Genomic DNA, 14,145 nt, shown 5'->3' with positions numbered 1-14,145 from the left:
AGTAAAGTCCCCTGATTTGTCCTTTATACTCTAACGCCAGGCAGGCATTTGGTGTGATCACCATAGCCATATGAGGCCGGAGGGCTTTCCTTTGCTTCCAGCTGTCAGATTGTAAACGAAGTCACGTGACTGGGGGCAGATGACAGCGCTGAAAAGGTGTGTTATCATGTTGATTCGGCCACAATAGAAAATAAAATAAAAACTGCTCTCTCCAGAGGGGCAGGTCAGACAAAAATGGCAAACGGGCTGTTGCCCGGACAACATTAGCCCGTACCTATGCACGTCCCTGGCCTTAGCTAATCTGAACTAAACACTGAATACTGCTTTGAACCGGTATTCTGCATCTTGTGACTGTAACACACCCTCTCTTGTATTTAAGGCATTTGAAGGGCTCTGTTATGGGAACTCTTTATCCCACGCAGCTCTGTGTGTGATGACCACTTCCATTCCTGCAAGGATAATACATACATTTATCCTGATATTGAAGCTCAAGCCGGTGACGAGTGATATTTTCCTAACATTACCCTTACAACCTTTCATTAGTAATGTTATATTTATGAATGAAAACCAATAATGTAAAAGCATTTGAGTCTAAAGATGTGAATCAAAATAGACTATCTTCACGATCACTCTAATTATTTTCAATCCCTTTTCTTTTCCCACTTCCAAATCAAGCAGCTGACTAAATGAGGTTTGCTTCTTTAAACAAATAAATCAGATGTTGCCACAACAACTGTGAGCCAATCATCTCTTTCCTGTTGTTGTGCTTGTCAATGTTGGATTTGATTAGATTTCATTATTGGGGGAATACATTAGTGATCAACTGCCACCTGGGGAATCTCACCCCAAATACCAATACACTTAATCAACAAATAATATAAACACGTTCAGTGAACCAGTTTAAACAGATACATCATAATAAACTGGGTGTGTATATAATAAGCTTGTTAATGCTTTCAAGGAAGTGGAAAGGACTGATAGAAGGAAACAGAAATGTTGTTAAAATATACTATAAATATCAAATACCCACAGATAGGCGGCTTTTTAATATTACAGCCCATGATTGTTGAACAGCCTAAAAAAGACCAGAGGACCTGGTTTTTAATTGATATGTTTACACTAAATCCAAGACCAAACAGTTTTCACCTTGGCCAGGGTAAGTCAGTACGTTTTTCCAAGTAAATTCGAACTGCACCCATTGTTGCACCACAACTATGCATCATACTTTTGAGGAAACGAAAGTGAGAGGTGTATTAAACGTAACACTCTGAATTCACTTGGCTGTTTCATGTACTTTTGTAAACTGTTTTAACCAGTTTACAACCTTCTTTCTAGTGCAGTATTTCTGTAACTGTAAAACATATTGATATTTCTATCAATCATTCAAACTTTATTTTATATACAGAAGCACTTTTCATGCACAAAAGGTAAGTACGCCGTCAAAGAACACAAATAAAAAATGTTAACCAAGTAACATATAACTTTGTGATTGATCAACTTTTAAAAGCAGTAGAAGCCAATTCACACAGGACTGAATAAAACAAGAATACAATAAATAAACAATACAATAATACGATTATAATTAATACAAATGATTATTTATTATTTTTAACATACATTTTTTTTTACTTTACTGAGAAAATCATGAAACAAAAGACAACAATGTGTGATTATTTGAAGTTACATGAGTGTGAGCTTCAAGCTGAACTTGGATTCTCAGTCAGTTAAACTGTCACATACATCTTACCAAAATGAAGTATTGTTCACTTCAACATAATCTCCCTCCTCCACCTCAGCGCCCGTCGGGACCTGGCAAATCTGAATGAAGCCGTTGTCACCCAAAAAGGGTTTGACTACTGCATTGCTGAAATATGGTGTAATTTATTTTATTAAACAATATTTAATTAATTCAATCCAATTTTCTCTCAAAATTGCAAGGATTGTATCAGGGAACTCTGGGGGAAATTTGATTGAGTCAATGCATTCCGATCCACGCTCCAAATGCTGACTTTTCAGAAATCCTCAGAACTGTTTGCCAACCCGCAAAGAGCACTGTGAGCAGACTTAAAGGCTATTTGTACGTCTCTGTCATCTTTAAACTTTTTGATATGAGGGCGTATAGCATCATTTTTTTCTCTTAATTTTTTTGTGTCCAGTGTAAAGCGGATTTCCTGTTCAACATCTGGATAAAGAGCACTGATCATACTTAAGACGTCAGAATACGAGAAATCTTTAAGGATATCTGATCCACTTAGCCCCCAAGGCTCTGAGAAGTACACTACAGTCACAATGTCAAATGTACTGTCCCATTGATGGGCTTTCTGATAAAGTTGAGTCATACAGTCACAATATTTCTTTCCTCTCTTTAAACATGGACTACAATAGGTATATATAAAAATCTTTCGAACTTTGATTCCAAATTCTTTTAATAATTTATCAATTTCTTCAATTAAAGTTTCCTCACTGTGTTTGGTAAATTTGGGGGAGGAGGCTAATTTGTTAGGATGAACTGGATAAACAAGTTTACACTTAGTTCTTTCACCATTTTTCATTAAAACTTCAGCATAGGCATATTGATTATGGTGGTCCTTAAGACGGTGTTTTAGGAAAGATGGCCAAGGTCTACCATCCAATGCTGCATCAATACTGAATCCAGGTTGCATCTTTGAAAAAAACGTCATGAATTTTGTAAAAAGCTTTTTGTCAGGAACATTTGTTTGTTGCTCAATATTATCCTCTTTTCTTCTTTCTACACAGGGTTTTGAAAAAAAAAACTAGCATTTGTTTTCTAACTCAAAGAAACTGTATGAAGTGGCTGCTTATAAACCCTCCCTTAGCCAATCGTTGTGGCCAATCTTTGGTAGCCATGCCCAGTTTGCTTACATATGCAGATGTGTGGGAGCCGGATGTTTCTTATAGGTTTCACTTTCGTTTTTCTTCAAAAGGTGTGTAAAATGAAACTTTCCTGAATCCCAAGGGGCAAAAAAAGCAGACAATCGACATACATTTAATTTATTTATTTATGTAAATGTATTTCTCTTTCAAAGCACTCACTTAGTATGTTAACTTCCTGCCAGTAACTGATATAACTTAAAAAAGAAAATTACAAACAAAAATCCCAATATTTCAGAAAATATAAGGACACAGAGCTGGAAGAAGTACTCAGATTGTGTTTTTAATTAAAAGTAGAAGAACCAGAGTGCAGGAATACTCTGTTACAAATAAAAGTCCTGCATTCAAAATGTTAAGTAAAAGTACAAAAATGTTAGCATCAAAATATACTTAAAGTATCAAAATTAAAAGTACTTAATATGCAGATTGGACCTTTTCAGAGTAATATATATGATATGTTTTTATTATAATAACCCTTATCAACGCTGGTAAAGGTGCAGCTAGTTTTAATGACTTTGTATGCTGCAGGAGAGCTGGATTTACTCCAGGTCTGATTTAAGAGTTATTATATTTCACATTATTTATCCAAATCTGTCAAGTAACTAAAGGTATTACATAAATGTAGTGGAGTAACAGTACAAGATTTACCTCTGAAGTAGCTAAACATGGAAATACTCAAGTAAAGTACAAGTACTTCACAATTGTACTTAAGTTCAGTACTTGAGTGAATGTACTTAGGAACTTTCCACCACTGACTGTTTTTACAACCAAGTCCAATTCAATTATATTCAAAATGTGTTACCTGTTGGGAAAATACTGAATGTACTCTTCTAATATCCGAGTAGTACATGATAAGAAAGGCTATACGTAGCTGTGTACATGAAAGGATGTATGATTACCTAGAAGAGCGTCAGGACACACTGTTTTAGACATATGATGCTATGTGACAACGATTAACATGATGATTCAGCCTCTATGGAGATAGACATACTGTATGATTGTCATGTTTATTGCTTACGTGGGTCTTAGCTAATCTGAACTAAACATTGAATACTGCTTTGAACTGGTATTCTGCATCTTGTGACTGTGACACATCCTCTCTTGTATATAAGGCATTTGAAGGACTCTGTTCTGGGAACTCTTTGTCCCACGCAGCTCTGTGTGTGATGACCACTTCCATTCTTGCAAGGATAATACATACATGTATCCTGATATTGAAGCTCAAGCCGGTGACGAGTGATATTTTCCTAACATTACCCTTACAACCTTTCATTAGTAATGTTATATTTATGAATGAAAACCAATAATGTAAAAGCATTTGAGTCTAAAGATGTGAATCAAAATAGACTATCTTCACGATCACTCTAATTATTTTCAATCCCTTTTCTTTTCCCACTTCCAGATCAAGCAGCTGACTAAATGAGGTTTGCTTCTTTAAACAAATAAATCAGATGTTGCCACAACAACTGTAAGCCAATCCTCTCTTTCCTGTTGTTGTGCTTGTCAATGTTGGATTTGATTAGATTTCATTATAGGGGGAATACATTAGTGACCAACTGCCACCTGGGGAATCTCACCCCAAATACCAATACACTTAATCAACAAATAATTGATTTTGGGTGAAGTAACTCCAGTAAATACTACATTCTTTCTCCTTCCTCACTTCAATTGGCCCCCTTTTGTGTCTTCTGGGTTACTCCTGAATGGTTCTGGTTTAAAAAAGAACTCTCAAGTCAGGGTCCTCATCTGCACTTGACCATGATAGAAATCCTGAGTTGTTGTTTTTGGTGATCACCAGTTGGCTTTAAGTTTACTGGGCCTGAGTTTTTTTTCTTTTTAACTGAGCGGAAAGAAGTTGGTTGAAACATCCTCATTGCTGTTTCACACGTAAAGATCGCCACTTATAACTACAGCTCTGCTCACCCCCCATGTCCTAGCTTATGCAATTGTCTTGCTTTACTGGAGGACTTTGATCAAAACTGTTTTGGTTCTCTATTTTAACTTCTTGCATATTGGGCATCTCAGCTTGTGGAAGAGTTCAGCTTCCCTGCAGCGGCCTGTTTATCTCCTGAGTGAGTCTGACTCTGCTAAGTTAACGCCTCGCTCTCAGCAACTTGCTTCCTCACTGCTTTAATGTGACTTTCATCTCGTACAGTACTGCTGATGGAGTGGTTTGTTTAGTGTCGGCTTAGTTATCCTGCATATAGACTCCACCCTGTTATTTAACACACTTCTGTTCTTTTGGTCATAAGATGTTGGTAAAAAGTATGTTTAGTTGTTCATAGCCAGGCCTCTTAGGATAAAGCTATAACCCCCGTTCAATACATAGTCATGTGAGCAACATCTGCTTTCATCACAGTTGAGGTGTGTGTATTGTTTGTGTTCAAGAAAGTCACAGAGTAGCTCTGCACTTTTCCCCTCCTTTCCCCCAGCTGCGTGGTGACACTCTGCCTCGTTGTAATATGTATATAATAACCAGGATTAAGCGAAGCAATATGGAAATAATTGAACCACAATTAGCATCAGGAGACAGAGGAATTTGTTTCTGATCCCCGTGCTGTTGTTCCAGATGTGGAGGAAGTGTCAGACCAGGCTCCAGGTGTTTCTCAACATACTGGACTTGTGTTCTGTGGTGGGCTCTTCTGGTGGCCAGCCACTGCCTTTATGGTGGTTTCTTCCAAGAGCTCTAATGAGAGATTTAAAAGCATGATACTACTTCTGCACTCAGCACTGCTGTCTGCGGAGTAACACTAGTTTGAACCCCTAGGGGGAGACAAACCCCACCTCGACTGCGGGCAGAGTTAATAAATAAGATGTGAACACAATGTAAATAATAATCTTCACTGTAGAAACAGTATAAGCTTGCTTGCCTTACTCATTCTCTGGGCTTAAACACATTTAATGTTTTAATAATTTGTTTGCTTTTTGAAATTCTTACTCTTGACCAATCTTATGTTTTGAAACCTGAAGAAGCTGGAACTGGACTTCTGGTGTTAGACGTCTCGATTTTTGTATTTAATTTTTGTATATTTAACATGTTATTTTGTATTTTCTCGTTAATTTTAACTTCTCTTCCTCACAAAGTAGGAAATAACAGACTCAGTATAAACTGATGTTTGCACATATCGTGCTAAGTACTCTACTCAGATCAGTTCTTACGTATTTAGGACCAACACTTGTTTACAACATACAAAAGACATGATTTCTTATCAGGATTCAACCCTTTGTTTTGATCTTGTGTCCATGCCATTTGCAGAAATGTGTTAATTTATTTCCTCTGTTTTAAATCAATCCTGTAAACAGGTATTTTTATTTGTATATGGTTTGTGCCAATTCTTAAAGCTCCATGTGAAAAATAATTACAATGTGTGCTGAGACAATGGTTTCTGACAAGGTCATGTATCAGTAATGAAACTACTAATAAAGGAAATCAAATCAGAGGGTCACTATCTTTTGTGCTGTTGAAAACAATCCCTGTGTAGCTGGAGGAAGGAGCAACCTCCATATATCTTGTTTTATTTAAAAAACTAAATTAAACAATCAAATAAATACGACTTTTGTTATGCTCTGATTTTGCGCTGTTGTTACGCTGAAGTGAAAGCAGCTTGAGAAAGACTTGGTTCTGAAAAAAGGCATAGTCATAGTACAGGTATCTTTACTTCAAAAAACACAGGATAGTAACTCAAAAGTATAGAAAATCATTGTGTAGTATTTTCTAAAACTATAAAATACCATACAAGGGTATATAATATAGTATCTTTAACCAAATTCAAATGGGTTTGTCGTAAAAAATGGTTTAGTGTGTCGAAAAATATGAGAAAACAAGTCATAGCATATTGTGTTGAAAAAAAGTCAAAATATAGTCTTTTGCAAAAATATACAACTATGGTATTTTATTTTGAAATGTATCCAAAATAAATATCTGAGTAGTATCTGAAAAAAAATGTGTCGAAAAATATCTTGAAAATCAAGCCGGTTCGACGAAAAAAGTCAAAGCCATATATACTGTGGAAAAATATCATAAAATAATTCAAAGTGTGTTTTTGCGAAAAAAAATGAATGTATGTAGTACAATGTCATAGAATATCATAGTATAGTATGCTGTGAACTTAATAAAAAATCATACTATACTATGATCATACATCACATTTTTCAACATACTATACTATTATAGTATGTTGGAAAAAGGAAAGTCTAAGTATAGTATGTGGAAAGATATCATAGAAAACGTTACTGTCGTGTTTCATAAGATATCTGAGAAAAGGTCATAGCATGACTTTCTATTTAGCTGACGCTTTTATCCAAAGCGACGTGCAATAATAGCAAATTGTATAATATATATATTTTAAAACATCATAGTATATATAAGTAAGACACATGTTTTTAGTCAAACATGTACAAAATAATTGTAGAGTAGGTCAAAAATATCCTTAAAAGTATATCATGTTGAAAAAATTCATAGTAAAGTATTTGAAAATAGAGCATGTGAAAAAAGACATAGTATATTAGGTAAAAAAAAGTCAAAGTTTAGTGTTTATACAAAAACTCATAGAAGAGCATGAGATAAAACAATTAGAGTGTAGTTTGTCAGAAAAAAATATCATAGTATAATATGTAAACAAATATCACACAAAAAAAAAAAAAACTTTATACTAAAAATGAAAACACCTCTAAACTTCTCAGAAATCCCACACCTGTGCAGGCGTATCAGAGGCAGAGAGATATTCCTGTGACAAAGATGCACAACGACTGAATGGCTGTTCCCTTTCCCCTTCTTCTATATTGTTAGGTAACATAAAGGAACAAGTATAGTTCAAACTACTTTGTCCTGTCAAATTCTGCATTATGTTATTTAACTCATTTTGGTAGGAGATCCAATTGATGATTTCGGGGTATAGTCAAATGTGGATTATGTCCTTCCTGCCTTTACTCCATCCACCCTCTGTCTCTTTGTCCATTTCTTTGTCCTCGCCTACTTACGTGTCTCGTTCATGTCCACACACCTGTTGAACAGGCAGGGACATTTAGTTGCTAATGAGGGAACAAAGCCAACACAGTTTCAATGTGAGTTTTTATTCTTTATTTTATTTAAGAGCTCAAGACAGATGCAGACAACAAACATCCAGACAAAAACTTGAGTTCAAAAATAATTAGAGCACTAATTACAATTGGAACCCAACGTTATTATATTATCAATGAAAAAAAAGCATCCCTCCAAAACCTGTACCAATAGTAATAATTCAACACAGTCTGAATGCCTTTTAGTGTTAAAAAAAAGCCCAAAAACCTTTGTTTAACCAAAAAAGGTTAAGGTCAATGTTTTATTAAATTCAAATATATACATATAAATATATATATTTTACGTGTATATAAATATATCAAAATATAGTAATGACAATCAAATTAAATGTTGTGTCACATAAATTCTGACCAAAATGAAGTATTATCCAATTCAACATAATCTACCTCCTCCACCTCAGCGCCCGGCGGGACCTGGTATATCTGGAAGAAGCCGCTGTTACCCAAAAATAACCTAAGATCACTGATAAAGAGTTTGACTACTGCATTATTGAAGTCTGATGCCAATTGTTTTATAATGGGAGACATTGAACAATAGTTAACCAATTCAATCCAATTTTCTCTCAAAATTGCAAGGATTGTATCAGGGAACTCAGGGGGAAATTTGATTGAGTCAATGCATTCCGATCCACGTTCCAAATGCTGACTTTTCAGAAATCCTTCAGAACTGTTTGCCAACCCGCAAAGAGCACTGTGAGCAGACTTAAAGGCTATTTGTACGTCTCTGTCATCTTTAAACTTTTTGATATGAGGGATTATGGTCTTATTTTTTTGTTTTAATTTTTTTATGTCCAGTGTAAAGTGGATTTTCTGGTCAACATATGGATAAAGAGCACTGCTGGTACTTGAGATGTCAGAATACGAGAACTTTTTAAAGATATCTGGTACACTTAGTCCCCAAGGCTCTGAGAAGTACAGTATAGTCACAATGCCAAATTTCCTGTACCATTGATAGGCATTCTGATAAAGTTGAGTCATACAGTTACAATATTTATTTCCTCTCTTTAAACATGGACTATAATAGGTATATATAAAAATGTTTAGAACTTTGGCTCCATATTTCTTCAATAATCTATTGATTACTTCCAATAACATTTCCTCACTGTGTTTGGTCAATTTGGTGGAGGAGGCTGAATTGTTACGATGAACTGGATAAACAAGTTTAGTCTTAATTCTTTCACCATTTTTCATTAAAACTTCAGCATATGCATATTGATTATGGTGGTCCTTAAGACGGTGTTTTAAGAAAGATGTAGAAGTAGAAGGTCTACCGTCCAACGCTGCATCAACACTGAATCCAGGTTGTATCTTTGAAAAAAATGTCATGAATTTTGTAAAAAGCTTTTTGTCAGGAACATTTGTTTGTTGCTCAATATTATCCATGTAATGCTTAATATATGCTAGTGTAAAGGAAATCTGTCTCCTATTTAAAATGCTGAAGTTAAAGAGGCTGTCATTTGGTATAAGATTTGCAGCCAACACATTTAGTAAATATATACTATATAGTTGAATTGGACTTTGACTGATATTTGCTGTTGTTGATATCTTCGAATTAGAATCAATGGCAGAGTGATGATCTTCCAGATGCTGGTCTTCTTCCCTAAAAATAAATATAAAGGTTTTACTTTATTCACAGGACAAAACAATATGCTTAAGATTGTTATTTAACTTTTAGCACAACAATGCTGCATGTACTGAATTCATAAAGCATATTGTCAAAAGCTAACAGATTGTCAATGGCTGATTTAACTTAGTTAAGTGTACTAAAGGGCGATGTGTTGGATTGAAGATCTCTTCTTGTTGTGAATAGAAACAAACTATATATATATATATATATATATATATATATATATATATATATATATATATATATATAATGCTATATACTGGAGTTCAGTACAATAACACAGTCAGGATAAAACAACGAAATGATCAGTTGTGCAAGTTTACTTTCATGGGTTAATATTTTGCATTGAGATCTGAAGAAGGTTTAGACAAAGATAAATAAAAGCAAGCTGTTAAATATCAAGTTGTGGTGACGTGTGTAGTCTTTTTCTGTAACTTGAATGCAGAGTGATCAATGTTAGAGAAAAATAAATATTGAATTTGGCTATGATCGACTCATTCGACCCACTGAAAGCTGTATTTTTACATTTACTTGACTCAGTTTCATGGGACCCAATACCTAGTAACTACTACTTAACTAGTTTCAGTTAATACAGCATTTTATTTCTTAGACGATACCTTTGGAGTGTGGAGGGTTCTGGCTCGGTGGGAGGGGATGAAGACATCTCTTCACTCTCAGGCACTTGTGGATCTTGTTGTCTGCTTCTGTCCGTCTGAGTGGAGAAAACAAAATGTTACCATCTTCTGATGTTAAAGTCTTTATTGTCATTAGTGGAAAACACGTCTGTTAGGAACGGCTGAATGCTTTGCCTGTGGTATTGCTGCATGCACATTTGAGGTAGTGCTTCATTTTCTAAAGCTTCTTTTTCCATCCTGCATTTTAGCCTTTTGTTTGAACCCTGTATGTCAATAAGTAAAGCTGAGCAATACTCTTCAAATTGAAAATGTTCTGTAAAACTTCAAATGCTTTTTGTTTGTTTCTGGAATTAAATCAAATAAAAAGAGCCGTTTTCATTTTTTAACAATGACATGGAAAACGGAAACGGAAATGATCTTCTATTCAAATGTTTCTGTAAAGTTTGATAAGCTGTTACAGGAAAAGCATTTGATGGCAATGAAATGCTTAATTCTCAAGCTCTTCATCAGTGCTCATACAAATATGTATAAGAGTAGATAACCTAAGTAAAAATGAGAATTTAGGACATAAAATAGTGCAGAAGCTGAAGTAAATTAAAATAAATGTGCTAAACAGATGTTCAGTAACTTCAATATATATAAATAAAATAATGTAGAGTAACCTTACCTGCATGGGGAGAGGGTCTGAACCCCTCTGGAGAAACAAAGAGACAGAACAGTTGGGTGGTCAAACATTTAAAAGTAAAAGTTTGTATGGCTTTTTACGTTGTATTAGTTTTATGCTTTTCATAACAAAACTTTACAGGCCAGTTTTTCAAAGTTACACGGAGAATATACAAACAAAACACAATACATGTAGAGAAACAGAAAATGTATTGAAAGTGTTCTGACTCACCAGATTTGGGTCTGAGACCGGCCAAAGCAGGGGCTGGCAGTCGTCTTGTCCAACAGAAACATTTACATCAAACTGGTCGATTGGATTTAGGTCAGTGGGATCAATATCACCTTCGCTTATCAAACATGGACTATGATGGGTGTTTAAATCATTGTTTTTAACTTCAGTTGGACGTCTCTGCAAAGTTTCATTTATATTTTCACATAAGATCCTCTCCGTTTGTGTTGCGACATCGCTTTGTTGAACCTCATCGAACATCTGAATTCCACCACTTTTCATTTCTGCAGCATATTGATTACCCTGATCCTTAAGACGTCTTTTTAAGGAAGGTGGCATGGCCGATGTTTCTTCTATACCTAAGTTAAGTTTCATTTCTCGATTAATACTTGACTTTTTGTCAGAAACATTTATAGCTTCATTATTAATGGTGATTGGTATGAGATTTGCAGACGACATATTTTGTTTATTTGCTGTTGTTGACGTCCCTGAATTAGAATCAATGGCACAGGGACGATCTTCCGGATGCTGGTCTTCTTTCCTGGAAAACAAAAATATAAAGGTTTTACTTTATTCACAGGACAAAACAATATGCTTAAGATTGTTATTTAACTGTTTAGCACAAAAATAATGCATGTACTGAATTCATAAAGCATATTGTCAAAAGCTAACAGATTGTCAATGGCTGATTTAACTTAGTTAAGTGTGCTAAAGGGCGATGTGTTGGATTGAAGATCTCTTCTTGTTGTGAATAGAAACAAACTATATATATATATAATGCTATATACTGGAGTTCAGTACAATAACACAGTCAGGATAAAAAAACGAAATGATCAGTTGCGTAAGTTGACTTATGCATGTTTATATTTTGCATCGAGATCGGCAGAAGGTTTAGACAAAGATAAATAAAAACAAGCTGTTAAATATCAAGTTGTGGTGACGTGTTAAGTCTCTTTCTGTAACTTGAATGCAGAGTGATCAATGTTAGATGAAATAAATATTAAAGTTGGCTATGATCGACTCATTCGACCCACTGAAAGCTGTATTTTTACATTTACTTGACTCAGTTCCATGGGACCCAATACCTAGTAACTACTACTTAACTAGTTTCAGTTAATACAGCATTTTATTTCTTAGACGATACCTTTGGGGTGAGGAGGGTTCTGGCTCGGTGGGAGGGGATGAAGACATCTCTTCACTCTCAGGCACTTGTGGATCTTGTTGTCTGCTTCTGTCCGTCTGAGTGGAGAAAACAAAATGTTACCATCTTCTGATGTTAACGTCTTTATTGTCATTAGTGGAAAACACGTCTGTTAGGAACGGCTGAATGCTTTGTCTGTGGTAATGTTTGAGCTCTGTATGTCAACAAGTAAAGCTGAGCAATACTGTTCACATTTTAATTGTTCAGTAAAAGTTTTTTTTTAAGGTTTTGTTTCTGGAATGAAATCAAATAAAAAGAGATGTGTCTTACTTGTCCAGTATATTAATATAATGCTGTTTTCATTTTTGTATCAACGGGACACATGGCATGGAAAACGGAAATGATCCTCTATTCAAATGTTTCTGTAAAGTTTGATAAGCAGTTACAGGAAAAGCATTTGATGGCAATGAAATGCTTGGATTTCAAGCTCTTCCCATCAGTGCTCAAACAAATATGTATAAAAGTAGATTTGTAAAACATTTGAATTTAAGACATAAAATAGTGCAGAAGCTTAAGTAAATAAAAAATAAATGTGCTAAACAGATGTACAGTAATTTCAATATATACATATGTATGTATATATACAAATAAAATAGTGTAGAGTACCTGCATGGTGAGAAGGTCTAAACGCAAAGAGACAGAACAGTTAGGTGGTAACAAATGTAAAAGTAAAAGTTTGTATGGCTTTTTACGTTTTATTAGTTTTATGCTTATCATAACAAAACGTTATAGTTTTTCAAAGTTCTAAACCTAACCCTAACATTGACAAACAAAACACAGGAGATAGATAACACTGAAAATGTAGTGAACATGTTTTGACTCACCAGAGTTGGGTCCAAGACCCGCCAAAGCAGGGGCTGACAGTTGTCGTGGCCAACACAAAGATTCCAGAGATGCAAGTTGTTTTTATGTAATTTAGTTAAATCAAACTGGTCGATTAGATTTAAGTCAGTGTTTATTTTAATGAAAGTAACAAGATTTGCCAGCCCGTGCTTTGGATAAATTCTAAATGTTCCTTTTACTCCTTCTCTTCTTCTTTCTGCACGGGAAAAACAAACTACCATTTGTTTTCAAAGAAACTGTATGAAGTGGCTGCTTAGAAACCCTCGCTTAGCCAATCGTTGTGGCCAATCTTTGGTCGCCATGCCCAGTTTGCTTACGTATGCAGATGTGTGGCAGGGAGCCTGATGTTTCTTATAGGTTTCACTTTCGTTTTTCTTCAAAAGGTGTGTAAAACAAAACCTTTCCTGCATCCCAAGGGGCAAAGGCAGACAATCGACATACATTTAATTTATTTATTTATGTAAATGTATTTCTCTTTCAAAGCACTCACTTAGTATGTTAACTTCCTGCCAGTAACTGATACAACTTAAAAAAGAAAATTACAAACAAAAATCCCAATATTTCAGAAAATATAAGGACTGTTTTCAGAGCTGGAAGAAGTACTCAGATTGTGTTTTTAATTAAAAGTAGAAGAACCAGAGTGTAGGAATACTCTGTTACAAATAAAAGTCCTGAAGTCAAAATGTTACTCAAGTAAAAGTACAAAAGTGTTAGCATCAAAATATACTTAAAGTATCAAAAGTAAAAGTACTTAATATGCAGATGTGCCCAGAGTAATATATATGATATATTTTTATTATAATAAACCCTTAACCTTAATAACCACCGAGGTAACCCCCCCCCCCCCCCCCCCCCCCCACACCTTATCACCTGAATCTTCTCCTAGAGCACCATTGTGTTCTTTTTAACCAAATATCACTCAGAGGGGCGTGGGGAGTGGCTCCTTATGTTCATCTAAAGTAACAGACAGAGAATC

At 35.0% G+C, this 14,145-nt stretch overlaps 1 long non-coding RNA gene across 1 annotated transcript; it reads right to left on the bottom strand.

Annotated features, from left to right (window-relative positions):
• Positions 1 to 7,949: 7,949 nt before the first annotated feature.
• On the bottom strand, positions 7,950 to 10,250 carry LOC307033711. Its single transcript, XR_013806629.1, has 2 exons — positions 10,216 to 10,250; positions 7,950 to 9,571 (listed from the first exon to the last, which is right to left on the bottom strand). It is a non-coding gene; the product is annotated as an uncharacterized lncRNA (long non-coding RNA).
• Between the last annotated feature and the right edge of the window lie 3,895 nt (positions 10,251 to 14,145).

This window comes from Notothenia rossii, assembly GCF_949606895.1.
Source record: "Notothenia rossii genome assembly, chromosome: 3".
In the NCBI taxonomy this organism is placed as follows: Eukaryota; Metazoa; Chordata; class Actinopteri; order Perciformes; family Nototheniidae; genus Notothenia; species Notothenia rossii.
Note: the sequence above shows the minus strand (reverse complement) of the source record. Positions and strands in the feature narration are given on the sequence as shown.